At 39.8% G+C, this 27,091-nt stretch overlaps 1 protein-coding gene across 29 annotated transcripts in view; it reads right to left on the minus strand.

Moving 5' to 3' along the window:
* Phf21a (PHD finger protein 21A) overlaps window positions 1-22,949 on the minus strand; it is a 196,278-nt gene extending 173,329 nt beyond the window's left edge. For 5 of the 29 annotated variants that reach the window (XM_021264267.2, XM_021264268.2, XM_021264273.2 and 2 more), the window contains exons 1-3: window positions 20,125-21,843; window positions 11,607-11,673; window positions 6,194-6,266 (exon numbers count right to left, since the gene is read on the minus strand). The gene's annotated coding sequence lies outside the window, so the exon portion shown is untranslated. Of the gene's footprint in view, window positions 1-3,521; window positions 5,248-5,602; window positions 5,638-5,904; window positions 6,035-6,193; window positions 6,267-11,606; window positions 11,674-20,124; window positions 21,845-22,367 lie in introns of those variants that run through there. The other 24 variants (XM_087205681.1, XM_087205691.1, XM_021264271.2 and 21 more) reach the window with 18 other exon arrangements.
* Window positions 22,950-27,091: the final 4,142 nt, after the last annotated feature.

The raw sequence follows: 27,091 nt of genomic DNA on the forward strand, positions 1-27,091 counted from the left end.
GACACCACCCTGATTTCCCCCATAACCTCTCTGGCACTCTTTTTCCAGATTTTTCCCTGAATCCCAAACTCATATACCCAATGACCCACTCAACATTTGTCAAAGTGATATCTCAAGCTCCAGAAATCCAAAACTAAACTCCTGACTACCTATCCCTCAACTGCTTCCTCAGACTCATTCTCCTCTCAATAAATGATGAGTTCATTCCTTCAGGTCAAAAATGATGAGTCATCAGCCTCCTGCTTCTACATCCCACATCCAATCCAAAGCTAACCAAGTTGCCTTTACCTTCAGAATACATTGACTTTGACCGTTTGTCTCAACCACAACTCACCATCATCTTTCATGTGTGTGTCTGCTTGGTACTAGGGACTAAAACCAAGGTCTTCCACTGACCTACATCCCCAGGTCCCCCCACTTTTTAAATTTTCAGACAGGATAAATACACACACACATATGAACAAACACACACACACACACACACACACACACACACACACAGAATACGCTGTACAAGTAGTTCTCAATCCTAAATAGGGATCACAAATAAAGTTCAAAAAATATAGATTCCCAGGCTCTCCTCTTAAAGATTCTGAATTCAGTGTATCTAACTTGGAGCCCAGATATTGTTTGTTTTATTTTCCTAAGTTGCCCTAGAAGATTCTGATGGGCAGCCAAGATTAGGAACCACTGCCTACCTTACAGTGCTCTACTTCTCTGGTACCTAGGAGAGTGGGCCCTCAGCCTAAAACTAGAATGGGTTTTTCAGATTACATGATCCACACCTTCATTTCAGAGAGGAACATAGGTTCAAGAAGTTTAGATGACTAGCTAAAAATCTATAAAAATAATGAGACAAAACCTAAAACTGAGACTGACAGCTCTCAATCTAGGAATACTTCCATTAGACTATATACAAATAAAAATAATAAAAATCCCATTCACAGACAGGTGTAGTAATAGTGATCATTTCACACTTGACTAGTGATAAAGTGTCTAAACTCTAAAACAGTGCATATTAACTTCTACATGACTGAAAAATGTGGGCCGTACTAGCTGACAAGACTTGGGGGTCAGAGTAATGGTAGGAAGGCTTCTAAGTTAAAAAAGAAAAATGTATTAAGTCCCTTTACAATATGTAGAAAAGCCATTAAAATAATTTATTTTATGGCTGAGTAGTAGTAAACAAAAAAAGAGAAATCTTGCTTCATCATGCTATAAAGTACAAAAATCCTTATTCACAAGCTTCTACACCTCACAGAACTGAGTGTGTTTTGAGTCTAATCATAATGAAAACTTAATTGCAGATCAGACTCAGTAAATCACTTCATATCCCAAGACAACTCAACTGTATCCTAATACTCAGCTAATCTTAAGGCCAAAACTCCTCCCATCAACAACAAAAAAACAACTCAGTATCTACAAGGCATTATAAAAGAGTTTGGGCTTATCTTGGTGTACAGGGATTTAAGCAAGTGCCTCCTATTAACACTAATGGGAGTTCTGAATGCAAACCCTAAGCACCAAGGAGGAGGAAGAATGCCCAGCACTGCATCTGTGAAAACCCTTTCTACTGCACTAACTGCAACTACTGGGACTTCTTCTCTCAAAAATGGGAAAATAGACCCAAATTCCTATGTCTCTACAGCACAAAGATAATTCAAATAAAAGACACCAAGCAAGGTCACTGGTAAACACCAAATTTAAAAAATATAACAAGAAAAGGATAAACTAAAAAAAAATAAATAAATAAAGCAATTTAATAAAATAACATCAACCTGTATAAAGAAAACTAGAGAAATGCTACAGGTAAAGTATCTCACATAAAAATAAATTTAACACGATTAAAACAATCAAATTTTTATAAATTAAAGCACAATAAACACAACTACAGCCAGAAGCTTATTCAAAGAAACACACACACACACACACACACACACACACACACACACATATAAACAAAAACTCTTCCCCTGCTGGAGCTAGCCTAAGTATAGCCAAAATATATCTTTGCTTTTAAACATAAGAAAACTCCTGCTGCATTGATAGCCAAGAAAAATCAGAGTACTTCCAGACAAACGGATAATGATCACAAGCTGCCAAGGATGACCAAAACTAACTAAATAAAAAGCATAGCACTTCATTGTGTTCCATCCTGCCTCCCCTCTCAATATAGCACTACTATACTCACCAGGCTGGAAAATGAGCAGGTGCCTTTCAGGCTATGGAAAAATTAGTAAAACACACACACACACACACACACACACACACACACACACACACACACCCTACACACAAACACAAAGGGGATGATATTCTTTCACTTGAAGGAGCTTTAGAAATGCAAGGCTTTGCTATAGGCCTAGAAAACCTAGAGTGGGCCTTACCGATGAAGTGAAGAAAAAGCCAAGGTTTATCCCAAATCCACATTTCAAAGACTAAAAGAATGAACAGTTATTTCAGTTAAAAGGCTTTGGCAACAATCCACTTCTTAAAAGGGAAAGAGAAATTAAGATTTTTCCTCTTTCCATCCCCAAAGAAAATTAGAAGCTTTTCTCTCTGACTACACAGGTTTAGCAACACAAAGAACCCTGACTTAAGGCCTAAACATTAAAAATGGTTCCATGAAATTTACACTAAAAAAAAAAACAACCTATCCTCTGACTTATGGATTCTTTATCATTACTGCTATCATTAATGAACATTTACTTTTTTATCTGTACTTTGAAACGTCAAAGAGAAACAACTACAATAATGCTGGGAATTTTAACTTTTGAAACAAAAACCACAAAGAAACAGGAATCTGAAGCATAAAGCCTCAATCACACTGGTAAGTGGTCTTAAAACTTGAAAGTGAAAGCAATACAGACCTCAAAAAGAAGTTGTTTGCTTGATATTAATGTTAGCCTTTAAAATCAAAAATATGTTCTGTTACAGAAACTGAAATCAGGGCTTCCATTAACCTTGTTTAAAAAAAAAAATCCCATGAGCATGGATTTTTTTCCCTATGTCTCTTTATCAAAGCAGCATGGGGTCCCATTAGGCACCCTATTTTACTTCCACCTTATAAATAACGTTAGCTATTCACTATTTCCATGGAAACCAAGTACAGAGAAACCCACTTAAATGAATACCGGTTAAAGGAATAAGTTTTATTTTAGAAAGGTTTCACCATTCTAGACGAACTCTACTAGGGAATACTATAAAGTCTTCAGTATAATTTTTTAAAAATCTATCTTTGGTAGAGGGCTAGCTTATTAAAGGTCCTGTTAAATAAGTGTGCTCCTTGCATGAAATATGCCAAACAACATCATAACATTAAAGATACATTTTCATTGCAGTGCACAGGGGTTTCCACAACTTCACTGACTAAGCTTCCTCCTGCATTGGGGAAGAATAATTACCCCTATGGGTCTAATTTAAACTAATAAAACCAAAGAAAATCAGAAATAAGGCTACCGTCACCTTATAGAGACTAGTAATGAGCAGGCCCCACAACTGCAGGCACCTGTAGAACTTACCAGTAGGTCCAAAGAGGAGCAGAAGAGCAGACGAGGGCGCAAATAAGTTCCACTCCTAACTCTCATTACTAGGTCTAAAGTTAGCAGGCAGTCAAAATTCCCCGCTCAACAAACTATTTTACAAGTTATAACACGTTTTCCCGAATACATACACTCGGGTTAAATAGAAATAGAGTGTGTAGAAGTACACAAGTAGATACCAAGTGCAAAGCAAGATCCAGTGATTTATAACCCTGTGCAACATGTAGTACCCTTCACATGCTAGAAATGAGCGATACTGGTCTCTTGTTAAAAAAATCCCAGATAGGCACATGTACAAAAAAATACAACTTATTTTTAAGAACAGTGAATTGAAAAACTAATAATCTCAGAATTTCTAAAGATAGATGGGGTAAGAAAAAAGTCTCTCCTGCAGACAGAGTTCTTCATTAAGCTAATAGTGGGCCAGACATCTTCAATAAGCCAAAGGACAAATGAAAACAATACTATCCTGGACGGGATCACCAGTTTAAATCTGCAGTGTATACAAGGAGTTAACATCCTCACACTCACTTTTTCTTTGAGTACATCAATGCACCTATTTGCACAGTGTCTGAAAACATACTTTCTTAGTATGTTATATACACTATAGGTAAAGGCTGGCAACATGCTAATAACTATCAAAGTTGGGTAAAACATACATGGGGTTTGTGTATTACTCGCTCTACTTTTGTATGTCTTTAAATTTCCATAAAAAGAAGTTTATTAAAATCCTATAAAGTTAAGGTTCTAGCCAGATGTGGTGGTGCATGCCTGTAATCCTAGCACTTAGGAGGCTGAGGCAGGAGGATTGCCCGTAAGTTCAAGGCTAGCCTGAACTACATAGCAAGACTCTGTCTCAAAAAAACCAAAAAAAAATTTTAAAAAGGATCAATACATAATAACAAGGAATCATACCATATTTTTTAACTGACAAACCAAAGGAAGAAATTCTAGTCCTCTCCATTAATTAATAAAATACTTTTGGAATTAGCAACATCAAAAGGTCCATTTTCTTCTCTGATTAGGACTACAGAGAGCAATCTAGTAAGTTAAAGCTTATCTTAGTTAAATAAGCCTTTATGCTTCTCTTGCACTCTATCAGAAAATGCAGCAACTTCTCGGGTAAAAAGGAGTTTTTCTATTCTCTTCTTTAGTCTAGACAGAAAACATTTCACAAATATTCAGTTACTTTGCAAATGACTTTAAGCTATCTTATCCAAATCCTGGCTGAGGGTCCAAAACTGGGGATAATAATTACAATGATGTTTCATTTCTAAAGCACAGAGTAAAATGTTGATGGCTTTGGAGGGAGTAATGAAGGGCAGGCAGGGAGAGAGTGTATAGACAGAAGAGACAGCGTAGAGACAGCTCACAGAAGAGGAGAAAAGCAATGGGGTAGGGAGGTGAGCAAGCAAAGGCAGCTTCTTTCCTTAAGTACTAATGCACAGGACAGGATCCCGCAGTAGCACCTTTTACAAATTAAGCTGAGATAAACTAGTTTTCAAAACTGCATTAATTCTTTTTTTTTCTTTTTTAGACAAGGTCTTGCTATGCAGTTCAGGTTGGCCTCGAACTTGTGGTGATCCTCTAGTCTCAGCCACCCAAGTGTGCGTGCCACCACGTCCAGCTCAAAACTGTATTAATACTTTAAGTCAACCACAAAGATTTATAGAGTCTATTTCCGGGCTGGGGATTTAGCTCAGTGATGCTGCACTGCCTGGCAAGTGCAAGGTCCTGAGTTCAACCCCCGGTACCTATATATATATATATATATATATATATATATATATCCATCTATAGAGTGCTTCTAACCCATATGGTTATTAAAATGAGCTGGGGATTTAGCTCAGTGGTTCCACCGCCTGCCTCGCAAGCGGAAGGACCCGAGTTCGATCCCCAATACCAAAAAAAAAAGAAAAAAAAAAAAATTAAAATGAAATACACTTCTAAAATTTCCTAAATTCCATCCAACCAAGTGAAGCAACTTTTAGAGATCCTTTATGTGGCTGAACTGAAAACTGCACAGGATTAGGGATGTAGCCCAGTGGTAGAGTGCTTGCCTGGCATGTGCAAGACTTGGGTTCTATCCCCAGCACTGCAAACAAACAAAACATTTAATGTCATACACATGTTAATTTTAGAAATATAAAACTTTATTTCTTGACTACTCTACTTATCATAAAATAACTGTACAATTTTAATTCAAAAAACTCCTATACCGTTTAGTATGTCATTGCTTAATTTTTAAAATATTTCTTGAGCTAAAGTACAGCACTTATTTTAAACAAACTTTTTGGAATTTCTGTTCACAAAGGTGCAACACTGATTTAGGAATACAGATGAAATAAAATATAGTAAATACCTTTCGTGTACACATTCAGGATTAAGCATGCACAATTTGTCAGACCCAGTGTCTGACCAGCTGACTAGATGCTAAGTGACCCTACTAAGTATAAACTGCCTCAGTATCTTGGCACTGGTCTCATCAGTTGCTGGGGGGAAAAAAGAAAGCTTTATGTCATGGAGAGTTTTAATAAATACAAAGTACCCTGAAATTTTTTTAAAGGCTCTGTTGAAACTAACATATCCATATTTTCTATTTCTCCCAGAAGTACTTACAAACAAGAACTCAGCAGACACATTTTTCTCACCTTGGCATGGGGGAGGAGACTCTCCAGTTAAATTGTTCTACATTTACTCTTTTGCCATAAACTTTTAGTGGGACTGCAACAAAAACAATAATAATGATAAGAGAAGGTCTTTTTCATTGGTATGTATCTTAAAAGTTCCTTATCTTCAAGTAAACTGGAGAGGCTGGTATTATCCCTCTGTCACAGATGAAGAAACTGCAGTCAAAATGACCAGCACAGTGGCTGGTACGTGGTATGTACATAGTACATCTTTATAGAAGGAAGCTTCAATACCTACTCTAAGGTCACACACACATCCACAGCTTTTAAGTGGTCACACCAAATCTCCAACCCAGGGTTAAAGGTCACAGAGCCCAAGCTCTTTTCCCACTGGGTAACATTTTCTCAGTTCTTGAGAAGGGAAGAAAAGAGCAGAGAACTAAGATTAAGTACCTACCATTTCTTTATTTATTTATTTATTTTTGGTACTGCAGATTGAACTCAGGGCCTTTGCACTGAGCTACATCACCAGCCACTTTTTAAATTTTTTTTTTTTTGACAGTGTCTCACTATGTAGCCAAATTGCCAAGGCTGGGCTCAAACTTGCAGTCCTCCAAATTCAAGTACTGGATTACAGACATGCGCTACCACACCCTGCCAAGTACCATTTATTTACCATTTACTACATGTTCAACTTCTACCAGTTTATACGTTAACTCATTCCTTGTAACAACCTCAGAGAGTAGTACTATTATTTATTCACATTTTATGAAGGAAGAAACTGAGATAGAGACACAGAGGGACAAGTGGTCTGGCCACAGTCACAGAGCTAATACATGGCAAAACTAGGCTTTGAGCCTGCGCAAACTGGCTCAAGCACCAATACCCTTAGCCACTGTACTCTTCTGCCACACTAAAAGCTTCCCTTCCTGTGAATTAAATGAGAAAAAACTTAACATTTCATCAAATTACTAAATTGTAGACTTAGCTTGAGAGAAAACTAGTAGCTCTTTTCAAAGCATGCGCACGAGACTTCTTTACAGGCACACAGGGTATGGCCCTGTTGGTCAGATCATTGCACTACTTGGAAGCGGCACACTGTAAATCTGGTTAAAAGCCCCCAGCCCACCTCTCTCCACACTCAGATCCACACTAACTATGCACTGCAAGAAACAAGCAATTCAAGAGACGTCCCAGGGCAATCTTCTATAAAATGAATGTCACTCTGGAAATGTCCAATGGTGTATAGTAACCTTCCATCGCCCCTTCTTTTTCCCAAACACCATAAAAAAACCCAAAAAGGAATGAATGAGTCTAAGCTACTTAAAAATCATAACAAATGTCCAATGATAACTACAAATTTAAATGAGAAAAAAATGCAAAATTCTTATAATTTTGTAACTTGTCCAAATCCTACATTTAAAAAGCACTAGCTAGGCCTCTTTGAAAGACTCAGTTCTTAGATTAACTTTATATCATAAATGTGCCTTGAAGAGTTGGGCGGAGGGGTCCATTTATGACACAGCTTCTAAATATCCTGATACACATATTTAAAGCAAAAGTCATTACTGCTGCCTTACAAGTTAATGGGCTTCTTACCCTAATATCTACCATTATGACAATGTATTTAATTACACAAATAAAAATATTAAGCATGAATTTACTATTTGTATATTAACATGTAATACAGACAGAAAATAAAGAACAGGACGGGACCTAGAGGTAGTACTAAGAACTTGACACAATGAAAACAGGAACTACTGCGGCTCCCTCCATTGACATCGTAAAGTTGCCACATTTTCTGGGCTCTCTTTTGAATTAATGTGGCATCTGTTCCAAGTACAGCCTGCTAACATTTTACTAAAAGATATTTTCATTCTACATTTGTATCTGGTTTGCTTTTCATTTGAACTTCTGCTTTATTTCAGTGGTCACTGTTTCTTTACACCAAGTTGTCAATTTGGCATTCCTAATCTATCTCCTGAGCACAAAAAGGTGGGCGAACCACCAGCTTACAGCCTTCTAACAGTAATAATTACAAAATGCTTTGCATATAGATTAAATAAAGAAAATAAACACCTCAAAGATTTTTGTAGGCATTTTAGTATCAAGTCCTGATAAGTTAACGGCATCTGTTCTTTTCAGAAAAGGAATTCTGCTCTGAGATGTTGGGGGTGGGGAAAGAAGTAAACAAACCCTAAACAGAAAAATTCAAGTTAAAAAGTTTGGTCTCCACAAAATGATGATTTCAATAATCTGCACATATCCAACTCTAGCTAGTGATAATTGGTTTTTAAGAAATCCTCAAAAATGCTGCAGCAACAAGCCAAACACAACCATTTGTACTTAGCATGCATGCTGCATACTCCACAATGCTACGTCACATCAGGCACAGAGAGGACGCTTACCAAGCTATCCTGGTTCTATAAACTGCCTAACAACAACAAAAAAGGCACTGCCATCTCTCTGGGAGAAGCTAGCAGGGCAGGCAGCCTCTCCCCTTGGGTCAACTCTGAAGAAACAAATAAGGCTTCTACTTCAATCTTTTAAGCTCACCTCTCTCAAGGCCTTTCCTCTCAATCTTTCAGCCTTGCACAGAAAGAAAGGCTGTTTCTTTAAAACCAGAAAGCTACAAAAGATCACTCCATTTAAATCCCCCACACCTTTTACCAACTGCCCTCCAGCTGTCCCCAAGGCTGCCTCTTCTGCCAGAAGAAAGGTCTTTCTGGAGCACTGTCTCCAGGCAGGGGTGTGCACCCCGGGGGAAACACAGGAGAAATTACTACAACTTACATTTTAACACTTCAACCTTTTAAAAATCTTGACTTCCCTGTTTGATAATACATACTAAACACTAATTCAGATGATTATACATATACTGGTGACCATAATTTTAAAAAGGTTGGAGACTACAGGGACCAAGACTAGAATTTGAAAGTTAGTGAAATTAGGCTCTGCCCTTACCTTACACAAATTCTTTTCTCTGCCTCAGTTTCACCATCCACAATATTAACTGAGTTCTTTGTATACTTGTTAAGACTCTACAGCACACGGTCTGAGCCACCCAAGATAAAAAGCAATATATGAATGATACCAATGAGAAACACTCAAACTGGGCATGTGAAAACAGTAGCTCTACAAAGTTTAATACTGCTTGCTACAGACTGTCACACCAAATTCTTAGAATTTTAAGCCAAAGCTTTAGCACTTGGGGTCTAAAGAAGCATAAAGCACCACAGATCCAAGGAATATACTCTAGGCAAAAAAGCTATTGTAATGAAAAACTTTTTATTACCTACTTGATAAAAGTTTTCAATTTAAATATTACAAAGATTGGGCCAGGCATAGTGGCGCATGTCTGTAATCCCAGCACTTGGGAGGCTGAGGTAGGGTTGTCGAGAGTTCAAGGCTGGCCTGGGCTACATAGTGAGTTTAAGGTCAACCTGCACTACATAGCAAGACTCTGCCTCAAAAAAAAAAAAAAAAAAAAACCAAAGATTAATTATAATTAATAACCTTAGCAACAAGTTAAAACTCTCAAGCCAAAATAAAAATGAACAGCACTCAAAAATTTCCTTCTTTAAATGCCTTTAAAAATACTGAGTTATTAGTATAGCATTTAGTAGTGGTTGAGTGAGTAGGGCCAGGTGGTAGGGGTGAAGTCAGCCAATACTCCTCATGAAAATGTGAGGACCAGGATAATTCCTAGGCAAGGTCTCTATGCCAAGTAAGTGGCTCAGGTTTGAGTTTCTATTAACTAAAATGTTATGAGCATTATCTTGGTTTTAAAACTCTATGCTGTAAATGCTGAATGACTGTTTCTTAACAGGCAAGAACAGAGGACCATTGGTTTAAAAAAAAAAGTCATCTCTAAACACAACTGTTCTCTTTATAAGTAGCTACCAAAATAAACTCGTTGAATTTAATTCTGAAATGATGCCTCTTAAATTGCTTGTACAGAACAGAAAACAGTGTTGTTACTTAAATTGGCTAACATTTTTTAAAAAGTTTTAACCATAACAATGATCACCAGCAAGGGCATGAGATGCAACAGAACTTCAAATGTTTTTTGCTCCACAGGTAATTTTAGAGCTTTCAAGGATACAAACAGCCTGATGCAGCGAGTGCCACAGTTTCGCCACCACTGGTCTAGGCATTGGGCTCATACCCTTTATATGTGAGTCTTATCACCTCCTTCCCTCCAATACCACTCCCACTTCTCATGTGAGCCTTGTTTTTAAGGTTTGGTTTTTTTTTTCTTTTGGTACCAGGGATCGAACTCAGGACCTTCCGATTGCAAGGCAGGAGGCAGAACCACTGAGCTAAATCCCCAGCCCTTGGGCCTTGTTTTTAAAAACAGGCAAATTTTTTAAATAGTCATCTGAAAAAAGTAAACTTTAAGATGGTATTACAGGATAATTCCACTAACTTAAAAATGTGCATGTATAAAAAAATACATAAATGGCTAGAAAAAAGCTTAAAAGCAGGATGGGAGTAGCACAACTTTAACTTACTACCATATATATATATATATATATATATATATATATATATATATATATAATATGACTTTCATAACCCAGATACACACTTTTATAGCATGTCTTAAAAGAAAGGACACTACATTGAGCCAGGCATGATGGCTCATGCCTGCAATCCCAGCACTCAGGAGGCTGAGGCTGGAGGATCGCCGTGAGTTCAAGGCCAGCCTGGGCTACACAGCAAGACCCTGCCACACACAAAAAAGGAAACTTCTTTAACAGTAAAATACTGTTAGGCCAGGTGAAGTGATATACTCCTATAATCCCAGCCCTCTGGGAGGCTAAGGCAGGAGGATCACAAGTTTGAACCCAGCCTGGATAACTTAGTGATATAGCAAGACCCTGCCTTAAAATAAAAAATTTTAAAAGGGCCAGGGATATAGCTCGGTGCAAAGGTACTCAGTCCCAGTACCACCACCCCCCAAAAAACCAAACCAAACAAAAAACCTAAGAATTACAGAGACTAAATGTGAACTATCTGTGCCTATTAAGAAAATATATAGGGCCAGGGATTTAGCCCAGTGGTTCCGCCACCTGCCTCCCAAGCACAAGGTCCTTAGTTTAATCCCCGGTACCGAAAAAAAAAAAAAGAAATAGTTATTAGACCCAATTCCATGCTAGTACTGTGCTTGGCAGTAGCACAAAATGAGGACAAAAATAGGTATTGTCCCAAATGCCTTCATTTCCTTTCCATTCCATTCCAATACTACTTCTAAAATATGCAACCTAACTCAACCAAAATCAACTTGAAACAGTCTCAAAATGATACATAGTAACTGGGGTCATTTCAGTAAAGTGAAAATTTCTTTAGTAATTCATTCTAGGTTGCTATGGGAAATATATAGTTTGTACAGCATTATAGACACTTAAAAGCAGGGAATCAGGAACTGTACCTGGGCTTGAATCCAGGTTGTACCATTTGCTACCTATGTGATCCTAGGGAAACCTCCATTTCCTCACCTGTAAAATGGAGGCAGAATAATAGTAGTTATTAATATTAAATACTAATATCAAACAAGATTAAGGAAGATCCTATGTGTAAAAAAGGCTTAGCACTATATACAATGAACAATGTTAAACTGCTGTTGTTATTAACAGCAGATAACTCTCAAGTACAAAAACTGTTCGTAAGTTGCCAAACATTTAATCTATGTATCTATGTCATTTTTTAAAACAATTATTTTTATTGACGTAAACTTGTATATAAACACATAAAAATACAGTTGAGTATAAAAGTCCATGATTAACTTTTGAACACATCAGTCATTTATAATATTTATATTATACACAAATGTATCAGTGTATATTGTCAAGAACAAGCTACTGTATAAACATGTCTTAACACTTCCCTTCCAAGAACTTCTCTACTGGAGGCACGGTGGATTGCTAATTCTTTGGTTCATTTTTATTCTACCTCAGATATTATTTAAAACCTTATTAATATTACTACTATTAGCATGATATAGACAAATAAATTCAGACATTATTATCTGGGCTGGCAGTATAACTCAGTGGTAAAGCACCTGTCTAGCATGCACAAGGGTTTGATTCCCAGCACTATAATAAGTAAGTAAACAAAGTTTCCACATACTACTTTAGTCTACAAAATACATTCATGAGTATTAGCTCGTCCTTTTCACAGCATATTGAAGCAAGCCCTTATTTATTTCTCATTTGGAAAACTAAACCCACAGGAAGCTGAATTTCCCAAGAGTGTGCATCTAAGTGACAGAACTGGATGTAAACCCAGGTCTTTGAAACCATTACAGCTGTTTGATTTACACTGGCCTGGGACACTTTCATAAAAAGGGAAGAGAAAACTGTTCAACAATTTAGGCGTCTCACATAGTGTCCAGACTGAGTATGCTTGATTGCTCAGTTTTACTTTCCTTATTTCCAACTTTAGTATTTCAGGAAAATAACAATAAAATATACAGAAGGAAAATTCAGCCAAACCCGATTACTTTCTGTATTGGCCAATTAATCCCAAAGACCACTTTTCTCCTTACATTAAGCCCTTTGTATTTAACTTCTTTATAACAGCTGAATATATTTCATTTCAATATTAGGTCTTGAAAAGACAAATTCATATAAAATAAATAAAACAACTTATAAAATAATTATAAAATAATTTATAGTATAGAAGTATATCAGACAGAGATTACTTGAATTCTCTGAAGACATTCTTTAATGTCTAATACACATAATAATAAATTGTGAGTCACAATTATGAGGGGGGAAAAGGGCTAGTACTATTTATTATTACAGTAAATTGATTTTTGTAAACAAGTACTTAAATAAAAACTACTAAGGCACAATTTTCTTAAGTAAACAGAGCAGCCATCAGCAAATAATATTCAAGAATTCCACACTAGAAAAAAAGCCAGGATACTGGCCAAGTAGGTTAAGAAAGACAATTCTCTGATACTGTCTACATTCAGTCTGAGGCATATACATAGCAACTTATGCTTCTATTTTTCAATATTCCTGGGCATCCTTTTTCTCTCTCAAACAGCTAAAAGGGACCAATCATAGAAATAAAAACATCCTCAAAGTTCAAAAGTCCAAAAGAGGTCAGTATCTTCAAAGAAATAAATAATGTAAGGATTCAGGACTCCTTTGAACCTAACATTTTAAACACAACCCAGATTTGAAATTATGTTTTTATTCTGGGGCTGCTCACTGGCCTCCAATACATCGATCTTATAACTCTGTGAACTGTAGTGACAGACAGGTACCTGCTTCTGAACACAACAGAATTTTCCTAAGGTTACATATATTGTGAGAAAAGAAGTATTTTTGCCAAATCTTAGTTTCACTAATCAACTAATTTGGATATTCTACCAGTGCAAACATTATGAAGAAAGATACTTTCATTATCTTGAACTTTCTGAAGTCACCTAAAGACATATGGTACAATGGCAACAAACACTGGACAGGCAGAACTGAATCCTGGTCAAAATTCTGCTACTGGCTTGTCTCACTTTAGTCATGTATTACTTAGGAAGAAACTGAGGTGCCAGGACATTTTACATACAGCAAAACATTCTAAGGAACTGCCATATCATTATCATAAGCCAAAAATCTTGAGGTCTTATTAGAACAGACTGGCCTTCTGATCAAATTGTAATTAAAAAAAAGGAAAAAATGTGAAGCATGCTATTTTAAGTAACAACTACTCATGAAGCTACCAATTCTAAAAATTTACTGAGCACTTGCTATGTGCTAAGCACTGTGCTAAATACTGTCATAGATTTGAAGACTTAATCTACAACACTCTGGGGCTAAGAAGAACCCTCAAAAGAAATTTAAAAAATTTTTAAATCAAAATAAAAACAAATTATTGAAGAAATCTTACCTTTTCCTCTGCCTTTCAGACTATATTTCTGAGTATCAAATTTATACTGACATTTATTGTCAAGAATTTGTCTTCCAATTAAAGGGTACAGATATTCAATAGGTTGGCAATTATTACAGAAGAATTACAGAACTCTGAACTTAAACACTGATACAAAAAAAAAAGTTCCATCCAACTTTAACTACTGAGTAACTCTCCGCTTTGGGAAAAAGGAGAGGAAGTAGGGAGAAGGAAGAATAGCGTATTTATCAGGCCTGACAATTAGACTTCTAATGCCCACACTAGCAAGGAATGATGCTGTAATTAAAAAGTGAATTATTTAACCACATACACAAAAATTACTTACAACTGCTAAGTCGTTTTGAATGTTATTTTACACGTAAATCTTATAGCACGTAGCTGACAGAAATCACAAATCTACCGTAAACTAAATCACTAGATTGTCTCTGAACATTCGCTTTAGAATTTCATCAGAATAATCATTTTATTATTAATCAAACTTTACTTAGCAGAAAGTTCTTAGAGGATTGGGAAGCTGTGTATAAAATGGAGTAGACAAGAAGGAAGGGTTCCCGGTGCTGTTGAAATCAACTACAGGCCCCAGGATGCAATGCTCTAATCTCAAGTTAAGCAAAAAAAAAAAAAAATGCAGTGCATCCTGGGATTTGTAGTAAGTAAACCACTTCAAAGCAAGTTTGAAGAGAGTCTTAACTATGTAGCACAATTTGACTAGATTTACTATCAAGGTCAAGGCAAATTTAGATCTAATATGTTTATTCTCTGCTATGGCACACAGTTGCTTAGCATACACTGGAAAAAGTACTGTTATTAATTTTCACATTAGAAAAACTTTAGCTTGAAAAAGAATAAAAATACTTTAAAAGCAAAAAGATTTGATATGATGGAACCATAATTTTTCAAACTTATTAATTTTCACATTAGAAAAACTTTAGCTAGAAAAAGAATAAAAATACTTTAAAACCAAAAAGATTTGATACTATGAAACCATAATTTTTCAAACTTTTTAAGTCTAGTTGTATCAGTTTCAACACTCTATCCTCCTTCCCCCAAAAAAGTTGTTTTGTTTTGTTTGTTTTTAGCACCAGGATGGAACTCAAGACCTTGCGCTTACAAGGCAGGCACGGTGCCACTGAGCTAAATCCCCCCACCCCCACCCCCACCCCCACCCCCGCAAAAAAGTTTTAACCAGGTCTTCTTTTAACAGTTAGCCAAGATATATTTTCTAATTTTTCTTGATGAAAATTCTCACAAGCAAATACTTCCCATTCTCTAATACTGCCCACTAGGAAATATATTCTTATAGTAATACATACACACACAAGCACCAAAGAAAGAATACTGAAGATTCTCGTCTATCAAATCCTTAATATTTATACCTTCACTCTTCAAGGTTAATTCCCTACACATGGACACACACTTGCTTCTGGAAAGAACACTTACAGAAAAAATTTTCCATCTACAGGCCTCTTTCATTCAGTAACCTCTTCTGAAAACACCAAAAGAGTTCTAAGCTATTAATAACATGTCCAAAGCCAAGCTGATAAGTTTGAGCTGTAATTTATGTACATTTCAGTTCCTACACACACCTCTGTTTTCTGCAAGACTCTTGAAAGGAGGCTGGGAAAGAACTAAGTGCAATCTGCATTAGGAGGCCTAACACAGGTGGTGGGTTATTTTCAGGCAACAGCACCTTCACAAACATGCTGTGGAATATAGTCCAAGAAATTCCTAACAAGGAAAGATAAGCTGGCACACAAATTTAACATAACCCAGCTAAAAATCACCTGCAACACATGCTACTACATTTCACCATAAAAGTGACAGGCTACTAAAGGATCTGAAGCTTCATCAATACAACATACTGTCCATAAGGCCAGAGATAGCAGTTGCCATGGTTACTCTCACCCACTTTTATCAGGAAATTATTGTCATTATCCTTAAGTTTTGGATACTCATTAAAAAAAAAAAAAGCAGGTTTGGGTTCTGACTGTTAATTGAGTGAAAGAATCAACTACTGTTTGATTTGTAAGTATGTCGCTTTAGAGATCCACATGGTTAACAATACTTGGATCTGCAGCAGAAAAAAATCAATTCCTTTCTGCTGCTCCTTCTCTTCAAGTACTGACAGTTTGTATTCTCAATGCAGCCAAAACAATAAAACAAAACCCATCTTTTTGGCTTCTGTGTTTAAGTTATGTTTTTCCCCCAGGCCCACAAACCAAGTCAAAATAAAGCCCAGATCAGCAACCTACTAGATCTCATTCCCTTCCTAACTCCACATTACTGGTTCACTTTCTTGTTTACTTTTATTTTATTGTGTACTGTTTTGTTGAGACAGGGTCTATGTTGTCCAGGTTGGCCTCAATCTCCTGGGCCCTATAGGTCCTCCTACCTCAGCCTGGATTACAGGCATGCACCCCCCTACCAGCTTCTTACCTACTTTAAAAAACAGAAAACATTTCCATGACTGATTCTAAGATATGAGAAAGAAGTTTCCTTCAACTGAGTCTGCTCACAAACTCTTTTTATTTTTTTTAAAAAGGTAGGAGAGACTTGTAGAGTGTTAGAGGGGAAGAAGTAGCCCAGTATTCAAAATGCTATCCAAGAGGGCCGGGGATTTAGCTCAGTGGTTTCGCCGGCTGGTGCGCAAGCGCAAGGACCCTCAATCCCCGGTACCAAAAATACCCCCCAAAAACCCAAAAAACAAAATGCTATCCAAGACTCTAGGGTAAGAAAGTTGCTTTAAAACAAAAGCCCCAAGGACAACTGAACCTCACAGACAATCTCTACAAGGGAAGAGCTCACCACTACCCCAGAGTAAGATGAATAGGTAGTCAAGTAATAGTAAAGTTATTCTTTAAAGTTTATTCCACCTTCTCAAAAAAAGGTCAGTATTCAAAAATTTAATACATCAATTCATAAGAATTATATGAAAGCCTACAAAAAGGTATGGCCATATATATATATACACACACACACACACAAACATACAAAGAAGAAAACACATGCTCTTTAGGAAATAATAATCTACAATAAATGTAATGCAATTTACATATTACTGCTTTAAAAAAATTCAAAGCAGCAAAAATATTCACCTGGTAAAGTTAATGTGATCAAAATGTATTGCTATGCTCCTAAATAGAATACTTAGGCCTATTGAAAAAGTCCATGTATAAAAATTCCTGAGAAGTCAACATAAATTATTAATATTTCCGAGCACAAAATAATATGAAAATTCAAACGTTTCAAGAAATCACTTCTGATTATAAATGTAAAGGAATTCTGTCAAAGTTCAGAGACCTAAAACTTTAATCTCTTCTATTCTCTTTCTGAATAGTAATTAAATACAAAAGCCCTCCACAATACAATACTAAGGATACAAAATTTAAAAGTGCATTAATATAACTTCAACTTCATATTTCTTCACAAAAACCTTTAGTATTCACTGTCTATGGCATAAAAAGTCAGCATCACCCCGAGGTTTCATTTTTGTCTAAACAGTTAAATGTTTTTCTCACCCTTCATAGAATCAAGTTTCTGTATTTACTTTCTAACTGAGGCTATTTCATAAAGTACAGTCACTTATAAGATTTAAGATACTAGATATTCACAAACACAACGATTATCAATTTAATGGGGTGCTTTTTGTTGCTGTTTTTAATTTTCTATTCCAAATTTGTGAGCAGAGTCATGAAGAGAGCCACAACTTAAGACTTTAAACTTTGGGGTTATTTTTACACAAAAATATTTCAGTGTACTCCTCTAGATTTGAGTAGTCATTTCCTCATGCATCCTTCTAAAATAGAAAACAAAAATGATATACACATCTACCTAATACTAATGCATACAGATGTACATATTTTCACCATGAAACAAACTTGAAAGCTTTAGTCCGTAAGAATTTTTTCATAAAGTTAGCAGAGTCAATCAAAATAATCACAACTTTAGCCCTGGCATCTGTTAACTCCATGTATTAGTAAGAGTCTACAGAATAGTCCAGGAACTTAAATATTCACTACAATCAACTACTATCACATCAATGGAGAAGGGAAGAAAAACTTTAATAGTGGACATACGTTTCACAAGATCTTCAAAAGGAAAAATAATATTTGAATTATGGGAAACTGCCTAAGCAGCATTTTTTAAACAAAGCTTCAAAACTGTAACAAAGAGATTTTTGGTAACCACAGCAGTATTTAAAAAACAAAAATTGGGCTAGGGATTTAGCTCAGTGGTTCCACCGCCTGGCTCGCAAGCGCAAGGTCCAGAGTTCGATTCCCGGTACCAAAAAAAAAAAAGAAAAAAAAATTCATGAGATGTCCAGGGTGCACTTTCAACGCATTAATTTTCCAACTGATATGAAAAGAGTTAGCATTTTAAGACAGAAGCTCTGTTCATGTATTAATTGGTTATCTAGCTCAACAACTTAATATTTGCATGGGTCTAGCAATTTACAAAGAACTTTCACATGTATTACCTAATAAGATTTTACTGAGAGAAAAGTACAGTATTATGCCTATCAGAGGCACAAAATTTAAAGCAGGTTCATCAAATTTTCCATACATTTCTAAGTCTTTAAAACTTTGATATAAAACTTCACAAGCAGCCACAGTAGCATAATATGTCCAATAATAATCAACTCACCTAATACTAACAGTTTCAAAGGACCATGTGCATATATGGTATGAAACTGTTAAAATACTTTTATCTTTATGCAGTTATCGCTAAGTGTTACTAATGGACGGACATATCAGCAATGATCTGTATCTACAGATATAACTTTACTTATAGTTCAAGAATCTCAGTCTTTGGAGGCCAAACAAAATATATTAATCACATGTATTTATAAAACTGACTGCCTTAAGAAGACCATAGATTCGGGGGATGAGGGAAGAAGACCCTCCCAAAAAAGTGTAAAGTTTTTCCACACAAGAGTTCTCTTGCCAAACTTTCAACTACTCTATATCCTATGTGTATTAATATTACAGGGATAACCACAAAGCTTAAAGTCTCACATCATACCAACTAGTTCAGTTTACTGCAACTGCACATTTTTTAAAAATATGTGTTCAACACCCCACTTCAGCAATACAAGACTAACTCCTTTCTCAAAAGAAAATAACTCTTAACAGCCTTCTACACCTAACCCCAGCATCCTTAAGCTATCTGCAATAAAAAATCAACTTTGCAGAGTATCATAAGCAAGTAAAAAGCAAAAGTAATTTATTAATGTTACTCTTTAATGGACTTACTCAAATTTTTTCTAGAACTTTAAGGTGTTAATCCTGTTGCTTAGCTGAAGCTAAGTAGTTTCAGTAAGTGGCAAGACCCTCAAAATTCAAAAATGTCCTTTGTCTTGCTGTAGCACCTCCTGCTGGATTACCATTTAGAGATGTCCATGTAAGCAGAAGATGAGTATTTGTGAGGCAGCTCCCCCTCTCAGGTAATTGAATGGAACAAGGAAGGGCCCTTCAAAGCGAAAAGTGCCCATCCATCATGTATACCTCTTAAAAATAAATTACAGTACAGACAGGTGTCTTTTTAATCTATTACTACAGTATTCCAGTTCCATAGACTTGCCTGAGTCTCAAGTGCAACATTCTTTATAATAAACCTTGCAAAACTATCTAAAAACTTACTTACAATGCCTTCAAAAGCACTCAAGCAAAAGACTTTATTATGGGCAGCCCACAATGCCAGTCAAGCTGTAAATACGTTATCTAAAGCAAAAGTCTGATTTTAAAAAAGCACCTAAAATATTAATATTTGTGTTTTAAGAATTTCCTGCATTATTACTATGTTCTTCACTTAAAGATAGTTGCACATTTACAAAAGTCTTAAGCACAAATTAAAAAAAAAATGAGTGTAAATTGTGCACAAAAATTTCCTCTTTGCCATCAAAAGCTACATTCCGGTATTTTAAAATGCATTCTTCAGACATTTTACATGGCTCCTAATAAGCCAGTGTTAAGCCCACGACACAGATTTCACACACAAGTGAAGACTTAAGAAGAGAAAAAGAAAGAACTTACCGAAATTAACATGAATAATAGTATTTCCAGTAAAAATGTAGTAATGGTTTCCTACAAGGCTGTAAACCAAGTAAATTGTGAAACTGAAAAAAGAGAGGGGACTAGCTTTCAAAAACCGAAGAAAAGCTGACCTATTTATTTCTACTGCCCAAACGTGAGTGAACAGCAAATGTAAACAAACAGCATAAGCACTGAAAAGCATGCTTACACATCTCAGCCTCAGTTTCGGTCCCCTTTACCTCAATAAAGCTGCAGATGTTGGTGTTGATGAGTAGCCTCTCTGAAAGGCTATATCTGAGCTCCTCGACTTAAGGAACCCCTTACAAAGTATGCCTATGAAAAGCCTTTCTTCCTAGAGTGCACAACTGTTTTGAAAAAAAAAAAACACAACTTTCATCAGCCCAAATTAATCTGATTCTAATATTCAGCTATCAATTATTAATATACAAATGTTCTTCCCTCTCTAACTTCCCCAAGCATCTATATTCCTGACACCTACCATTCAGAAAAATGCACGACTCCACTAGCAACCCAGCTATGGGGCAAATCTTTGAAATCCGAAACACAGCCACAAAGTTCACTGTCAAGGCCAGAGCTGAGGCCCACACACGTCCGGACCTTCACTCACATCCGAAATTCTAGAAACCCATACTCCTAGACTTCATTTAAAAACAACACAATGTGGACGTGCAGTGTGAGATCCTCTACTTCAAGACCTAAACAAAGAATATTTCAACATATGACCGGAATATGATGACACCGGATTCACCAATGAAAACAAAACCTGCCTACCATTTAGCAGTCCTTACCCTCATCTCAACAACTCAACTACTTAGAAATCACTCTACACCCACAACCGGCGTGTGGCCTCCTCCCGGGGTTCAAGCCACACAGACAAAGTTGAAAAGGAGACATTCTCCGCCCGGTGCCCAATCTCGAGACCAACCCCTCCCCTGCCAGGGCCACCTTGCTGCTGCTACCCACCATCGCGAACGTGGTCAGGGAAAAAGAGACAGAAAGAGAGAGAGAGAGAGAGAGAGAGAGAGAGAGAGAGAGAGAGAGAGAGAGAGAGGAGAGAGAAGAGAGAGAGAAATCCTAAGAGCACCGCTCAGCAGAATAAAGAGCCCCGAGAGCGAGGATGACGAGAAGTGTAGGGAACTGCGTGCACGGCGGGGCTGGACCAAACGGAAAGAGTCCCACTCCGCGCGCCCCTCCCCCCGGCGGGGGCGCGGGCGGGGGAGGGGCGGCTGTGGCCCCTTTCGGAGCGGCCTGGGAGCCCCCGGCCCGCACTGGGGTCCTGGGGCGCCCCGGGGGCTGCGGGCAGCACAGGCGACTGCGGGAGGCCCGGCCCCGGGGTGAGGGGTGCAGGCAGACTCTCCGGAATAACAAGTTGCAGAAGAAGAAGAATAAGCGGAATTTCCCCAACGCTGCTCCGGCCACCCAAGACAAATGCACCAACACACACACACACACACACTCACTCGGGCTCGGCGGGCGTCAGCAGCTGCAGCTTTTTTTTTTAACCAGATCCCTCAGTCATCAAACAAGATGGTTTTCCAAAAAAAATTTTTTTTAATTAAATAAATAACCATAATAAAAACTTCCCCCCGACAGCATCCCGGGGTGTGTGCGGGGAGAAGGTGGAAGAGCCAGGCAACCATCCCTGGGCCGAGGAAGAGCGGATTGGGGAAGGGGGCAGCCCAGGCCCCTCGCCCCCGCCCCCCCGCCGGGACAATGTGTCGCCCTCTCCCCGCCACCCCCGGCGCGCTGCCTCTGTCACCCGCTCCGGCCCGCACTCAGCAGCGCCCAGGCTCCCGAGGCAGCTCATAAACTTACTTCCAATCTATCCTGGGGAGGGGTGCAGGGCAGAGGGGCGGAAGAGGGGGGAGACAAGGTTTTCCCATTGTCTTTTTTTCGGGGGGGGGAGAGGAGGAATAGGAAGGGCACGCAGGGGGGCGCCCCGAAGGGGAAGTTATTGCTCAAATCTCAAGTTAACTGAGGGGTCCTGGCGAGAACACCCCCCTTTCCCTCCTCCCTCCCACACACCCCTCCCCTCCCCCTCCCTCCCCCATCACAAACTCCAAGCAGGCAGCCCCTGATCCTCCCAGAGACAAACACCAGAGACGAGACAGAGGGGGAGAGAGGGAGAGCAGAGGGGGAAGGGGAGGGAGGGGAAATAGAGCTACTCAAGAAAAAAAGAGAGGAGAGTGAGAAGGGAGAATGGAAAAGCTGGGATACTGCACCCTCCTGCTGCTGGCTGGCTGTCCCCCCTGGCAGCTGGAGGCAGGAACTCTGAGCAGGAGAAGCAGGAGGAGGAGGAGGAGGGAACTCTTCTTCATGGGGAGGGAGGGAGGGAAGACGCCGGGGCTGCTGCCGCTTCTGCTGCTGCTCTGGGCCTCTCGCACTTTTTAGATATTAGTGTGTTAAGATGGTAGGTTGTTCCCTGCTCCCTCCTCCTCCTCCTCCTCCTCTTGCTCTCCCTCTCTCTCCCTCTCTCTCTCTCTCTCTCTCTCTCTCTCTCTCTCTCTCTCTCTCTCTCTCTCTCTCTCTGGGCTGTTTCTTTCCTCCTCTTCCCCAGGCAAGGGGGGGTGGGGAGGAGGGGGTGGGGGGAGGAACTGGAGCCTCCTCCTCCTCCAGGAGAGATACACTCAGGCCCCGGGCCGGAACCAGGGGTGGGAATCAGAGCAGCAGGAGAGAAACTGTGGGAGACAAACAAGCCCAACTCTTCATCCTCCTCCTTCTCCTCCTCCTCCTCCTCCTCCTCCTCCTCCTCCTCAGCAGCAGCGGCGAGCACCACCAGCCCATTCACCACCCGGCCCCGGGCCGCAGCACCTCCGCCGCCTCAGCCCGGGGATCCCTCCGCCCAGGCCCAGACACACTCGCCCGCGCGGGAGCCCGCCGCGCGGCCCCGCCGGCCCCGCCGCCGCCGCCGCCGCCGCCGCCGTGCGCGCCCCCGCCGCTCCCGAGAGCCGGGCGAGAGGGACTGGGGGAAGCGGGGACGCGGGAGTGGGGGGAGAGGAGGCGCGGCGCGGGGCGGGAGGGGGCCGCCGGACCGAGTTGTAGGGGGGCCGGCCCGCGCCTCCCGGCGCCGCTCCCAGGACTTGCGGGCCTCCTTCCCCACCTCTGGGGCGCCGGGCGGCGGCGGAGGGGAGGGGTGGCGGCGGGGGCCCGCGGCGGCGCTCGGGCGGGCGGACTACTTGACGTGTCGGTGCGGCGAATTTATTTCACTTTGCCTAAGGAACGGGGTGTGCTGCGGCCCCCATTGCCTAGGGAAAAAACCCGGATGTAAAGTGAGTGAAACTAAACTAGAGTGAAGTAGGGCAGCAGCAGCCAAACTCCAGTGCAGCGGCGGTGGCGGCGGCGGCGGCGGCGGCGGCGGCGGCGGCAGCGGCGGCGGCGGCAGCGGCAGCGGCGGAGGTGATGGGGCCGAGCACCGAGCAGCGGCCAAACTCCGGGGCCGCCGCAATCCCGGGCCCGAGCAACGTTGCACCTCGGCTCCGGTGCAGCCGCAGCCAAGGCGGGAGCCTGCTGCGCCCCCCCCCCAACTCCGCGGCCCGAACCCAACTCCCCCCCTCCCTCCGGCGGGAGCTGCAAAGGGGCTCCGGAGCGGCCCCAACTCCCTCCAATGCAACAGCAGTTGGAAGGGGGGAAAACAAGCAGCGAGGGCTGGAGCGAGGAGCAGCGATGGGGAAGCACTGCAATGAGGGAGCGTGGTCCAGGCAACAGGAGAAAGATGCAACCTCAAGTCGAATGCAACATGCAATCCCCGGCCGCGCTCGCTCGCCCGCTCCCTCCCCTCGCCACCCCGCCCCCTTTCCAAATAACTACCCTTGAACCACTTTATTAGCCGCACTTAGTCCACACTCGCTTCGGGGAGGGGCAGGGGACGGGGCCCTTGGCTCACCTTTATTTAGTGCTGCTTTCTGCCCCCCTCTCCATGTTTTTTATTCCTAAGTTCTTTTGTTCTAAGGGGGATGATGGCATTTACTTTTCTGCTTTGTGTAGCAGGGCAATCACTGGGAATCGGCCACGTATAATCCGGCGGTTTGTCATATTTTATTAGTGAAAGTATTTTATGCCTATTCTACCTCCGAGGACTGTAACATGGAGAACTGCAGGGAGAGGGGGAAAAAATCTGAAGAATTCTTGTTTTGAGAGATTTCTTGACGGGGCGGGGAGGGCCTTTTTTTTTTTTTTTTTTTTTGGAGAGGGTTTATTTAGATTTTTTAATCGATAGTTTTCAACTTAAAGCTTAACGTTTTTGCGCAGATGTATTACTGGATTCTAAAATAACTAATTTTTTTAAAAGTAAAAAAATCTAGATCTAAAAAAAAAATCCCATCTGGACAGTGATATTATCTGTTCCGTGCAGCACGCTGGACTTAACATAGTGTTGGCCTTCGAATGTTAAATAACAATAAACCCCAACCTCAACTGAATACAAATAGGGGGTGGGGGTGGTTTTGATTTTAAGGCTCAGCACTTTTGTAGCATCTGCCACTACGCATTTTCCAGGCATTGATTAGCCATGCAACTCCCATAGGCATGGAGTCCAGTTTTTGCAAATAAAGAGCAACAGTGGTGAGATGATTTGCCCAAAGTCAAAGTGAGTCATTGGCAGGACCAGAAGTAGCCTTAGACTTGATTCGTTCCTAGTCACACCTTTTCCATTAAATACTATTTCCTCCAAGAACTACAATAGTTTTTAAAAATAAATACACATTCTTTACCTTGTTAGTGTGTTCACTAGAGGTGCTTTGAGATCGTTGGATATAATGGTTATTTTCTTCTGTGACCTACAAAATTAAGTTTAGCTTTTCAAGAGAAAGGAAATTTTTAAAATTCAGATTTAAAGTTTAAAAAAAAGTGTGGACTTTATTTGACATGTGTAGGCCATGTAATAGTCTGAGTTTTATGTTAAAATTTTTACAGCAGAGAAAGTGGATAAGAGTTTGAGAGTGAAAATGAAAATCCCTATAAATGATTCAGGAAGGCTGGGTGAATTCATAATGTTGTGAAACTAAACCTGTGATACAGTCAGGATGAGTAACGGCACAGGTGGTAGTAAGACCCAGTTCCACCACCCTGGAGGTGACTAAAGTGAAACGAGGACGGGTGGGGCCATAGCCTGATGTTGTCATTTCAAATCATAGAAGGCTGTGAACATTTTTTCAGGGAAAGACTCCCTCAGTGTTCTTTATGGAAAAAGAAGTTTAAATTTTTTTTTTCCAGAATTTCATAGGGAAAAAATCCAGAAGCTCAAATTGTGCATCAGTGTGTGACTGCTCTAGAACCGGTCAGCACACTTTCTTTAAAAGCTCACATAGGAAATATCTTAAGCTTTGCCGACCATACAGTTGCTATCACAACTTCTCAACTCTGTTTTACTCTTGTAACACAAAAGCCTCTATAGACAACATGTAAACAAATGTGCCTGTGTTCCAATAAAACTTTTATGTATGAGGGCCGGGGATTTAGCTCAGTGGTTTCGCCACCTGCCTCCCAAGTGCAAGGTCCCGAGTTCGATCCCTGGTACCAAAACAAAATTTTTTTTATGTATGGACTTTAATGCTTGAATTTCATGTATTTTTCATGCATCATGGAATGTTATTTTGATTTTTTTCAACAAGTAAAAGTTTTTTTGAAATTTTATATATATATATATATATATATATATATATATATATATATATATTTTAAGATTTCTGAGGCCTCATAAAACCAGGTAGTAGACAGGATTGGACCAAAGGGGCTGCTTTTTGTCAATCCTTGCTCTAAAGGACTGAAGGTGAGCAGCCACTAAATGTAAGCCCTCTTCAGGTGCTTGGTACAACAATCAGCAATCGGTACCATACAGTGGATGTGGTGGTGCACACCTGTGATCCTAGCATTCTGGGAGGCTGAGGGAGGAGGATCACAAGTCTGTAGCCCAGCCTGGGCAATATAGCAACTTAGTGAGACCTTATCTCAAAATTAAAAGGGAGGGATGGGCCTGGGGTTGTACCTCATTATGAGGGCCCTGGATCAATCTCCTGTACCACAAGAAATAGAAAATAAATTCAATATCATGCAAAGCCAAATTCTAGATATATTCTACATACTTTAAACCATTTTAGCTGTAATATTTAACATTCCTGTAACTGCAAAAGTTTATAAAAAGAATGCCCTATGATACCTTGATAGGCCACATTTCCATTTATGTGCTTTTCCTCACCCTGCGAGGCTGAAGGAGAGTGGGAATCCTACAGATCTGGATTCTGAGGTATAAGAAGTATCTCTGGGCTGGGGATTTAGCTCAGTGGTTTCAACACCTGCTGCACAAGCGCAAGGACCAAAGTTCGATCCCTGGCACCAAAAAAAAAAAAAAAAAGTATCTCTGTTTCTCACCCAAGAACTTCAGCCAAGCTAACTGTTCTCAGAGCCCAGTTTTCCTATTTTATAAAATCCAGGTATTCAGGCTGGAGGTGTAGCTCAGTGGAAGAAAGCATGCCTAGCAAGTCTTAGGCCCAGGCTTCAATCGACAGCACCCCACCCCACCTCCCCAAAAATTCAGGTTTCATAAGGCCATTGAGAGAACAGAAGGAAATAATTCATGTTGCTGAGCATGGTGGCACAAAATTACAATCCCAGCACTCAAGAGGCTGAGGCGGAGGATTACTGTGACTTCAAGGACAGCCTGAACTATGGTACATAGACTCTGTCTCAAAAAAAAAAAAAAGAAAAGAAAAAAACAAAAGTGCTCCGCACAGTGCCTGGTACTTAGGACTACATGACGTATTTTTCCGAGGACTTTCAAATTCATTCTGTAATTAACATAACTCTGGGGGCAGTGAACAGGTATCACCCAAATATTTTGACAGTGCACCCATACTATGTGGGGATCAGGGAATCTTGAGGTGACCACAGGGTATAAAGTTGGTATCGTAGTGAAGGGCAGTGGATCTCTCCCAAGCGTCAAGCATCCCAG

Source organism: Heterocephalus glaber, unplaced genomic scaffold, assembly GCF_053883595.1.
Source record: "Heterocephalus glaber isolate CG9 unplaced genomic scaffold, H.glaber_assembly_v1.0 deba00000594, whole genome shotgun sequence".
Taxonomy (NCBI): Eukaryota; Metazoa; Chordata; class Mammalia; order Rodentia; family Bathyergidae; genus Heterocephalus; species Heterocephalus glaber.